The sequence below is a fragment of the Schistocerca nitens genome, chromosome 4 (genome assembly GCF_023898315.1).
Source record: "Schistocerca nitens isolate TAMUIC-IGC-003100 chromosome 4, iqSchNite1.1, whole genome shotgun sequence".
Taxonomy (NCBI): domain Eukaryota; kingdom Metazoa; phylum Arthropoda; class Insecta; order Orthoptera; family Acrididae; genus Schistocerca; species Schistocerca nitens.
This window is the reverse complement of record NC_064617.1, coordinates 635223727-635226413: the sequence shown is the minus strand read 5'-3', so window position 1 is coordinate 635226413 and position 2687 is coordinate 635223727.

Sequence of the window (2687 nt, the reverse complement as noted above, 5' to 3'; positions counted from 1 at the left end):
ACTTAATCCTTCACCTGTGATTAAGGTGTTCGCTTTGCATACAAATTCTGCAGCAGACTCCATTGTGTCTTTTTTGTCCTTAATTTCTTTCATAGAAACAAAACATGTTATTTTTTGGCAACAAATGTAGTTTTCTCTTTTAAATTTGTCTACATAAGTTTTCAACACAAGTCATTTACAATTGTGTTTTTTGGCAGCAATAATAGCACAATGTCTTAAATTGTAATAGTGGACAATCAGACCACGACGCCTGTATTCTTTAAATTTTTAAATATTTCCTTTTTTATTGAAGAGTGCTAATGTGATTTTGGAGGGTTTTTTCAAAATCGTACTGCTTTATTACCTCCACTGTTGCACAGTTAAACTTCTTTGCTGTGGCTGATGCACATTTTCTATTACACTTCTGCTTTAACTTTTCTGCATACACATATATTTTCTTATCTCTCTCTGCAGTAGTTTCTGTCAGTTCACTTCATTTACCTCTGTCTGGTGATGAATCATACTCGCTTGTAGAATAATGTTTATTGTTCCCATAATTGCTGTGGCCCCAAAAATACATTCATCCTCTAAAGTATTCTTGTCATCATTTACCATCAGAGATATGACTCAAAAGAACTTATCATTAATGAGTTCGAATAGTGTATCTGCAAACGAAAGGTCTTCAGTTCCTTCATCTGTTGCATTATGATACACTGCTGACTGTACCACATGGCTTCGTAAAATATCTACAACATGAATTGCATTGATGTGATGCATGCTGGCTGAAAAATTTTATAATATTAGTGCGAAAACTTTAAGAAAAAATTTAGTAACAGTACAGTTGCAAATACATCGCTACTACACTCCGAACATACCTGAATATTTAACAGCATGATGCCAGAATGATCTAGGATGTGCAAACACACATACTATTCTATAGTTAGTTCCTGCTGCATGACAACAGTAGTGGGGAATGCCTGAATGAATGTACTATAAAGGCCCCAATCTCAATACCACACAGCACGCAGTGAAGTGATGGAGCTGCATGCGACAAGGACATACAGTTCACAAGCCACATATCTTTATAACTCGGAAACTAGGCATTCCTCAACAAGTGACTACCACCACTGCAATCGGTGAGGCACAACCAGCTCAGTATGTTATATTTCACCCAAATAAGACTCATACAGTTGGAACATCTACCTAGTAAGAGATGTAGAAGTTTCTAAAATCCTACGGAATTTGAAGACAGCTGGGTTAAAAAATAAACTCATCAGTCTCATAAGTAGACACATTTTACCTCTCAAAGTTTCATGAGGAAATGAATTTCTCAACACGGCGCAGTTTCTTATTGATATGGGGTCCCAGTATGGTGCAGCGAGTGCCAAGAAATTGTCACCTCATCCAACCACCATTTTGCAACTTGTCTGTAACAAGCTGTTTATGGAGAGGTGATGGAGCCTGTTGACAACTGAGGTCCAAACATTACAGCAGCACTTCGGCAATATAAGACTTTCTCCTTCTCAGCAAACAATATCAATACTGTGCTGGAACAACACCACGAGATATCAATGATAAGAAGATTGACATACAGCTACTAATAAATTCTTGTTGAGCTGTCACAACCCTTTTGTGAAATATCTTCAGAACTGCCTACAGGAGTTGTTGAAGGAGATATGGACACACAATGGGACAGCAAACTAGACATGTCTGAGCCAATTAACTTGTAGTGGTTTAAAGTTCTAGGCATTTTGTCTGAGATAAATCAAGACAATTTAATTGACTATGTTGACAAAAAATATGTTAAGCTTTATGACACTATTTAAGAGATTTTTGCTATTAGCAACATTTAACTTCAAAATCAGATTTGTGAAATACTATGAAGCTAAATACTGATGATCTGTTAAGTGCCTACCTAAGCTTTTAACTTGGATGACAGTAATGCTGTTCTTCTAACATGCTGCTCCAGCTTTTGGAGCATTGTTGCTTTCTGTTAACAATGAAATGAGATGGCAAGAGGAGCCTAGTGATCTGTCAGCATGCCTTTAACAATTGCTGACCACCTATTCATACTGCCCACACCACAGTGTCCAACCCGCTGCACTGTTTGCTCAGGAGAGCTCCTGATCAATGAACCTCACAGCACCTTACTTGGTGCTCACTACATTAAGGAACTATGCCATCTCGAGAAGCTCATTTCCACAAGCAACTCTGAAAGGTAAAATGTCTTTGCTGACAAGACTGATGAGTTTTTTGTCACGGTTACATTCATATATCTGCAGATGCCGACACGGAACTTGTGAATGTAGAAAAGGGTCTTGCTGATGTGGATAGCATTTATGTATCCACACAGACTTGTACCTACTGTCATCCTCCCAAACCAAGCAACATCCTTGGCAAACTGCATTGCCTGACAAAAAAAGTGAAGCACCCAGGAGACATGGTTGGGTGTCAATCCAACTTTGTACACACATACACACCATTGGCAGGTATGAAAATGGTTATGAACTCCAATTCCCTCTGACAGGTAGAATGGCCACAATTTTTGTTGTTGTTGTTATCATTGTTGCGGTAGAAAAGATGTGCTCCACAGTACTGAAGATGAAAAAGTGATCATAGATCCAAAGGTTCTCATTTTAGAGCCCACTTTTACTGGACATTTTTTCCTTTTTTGGTGGGTGCTACCACCTCTCAAAATATTCCTCCTT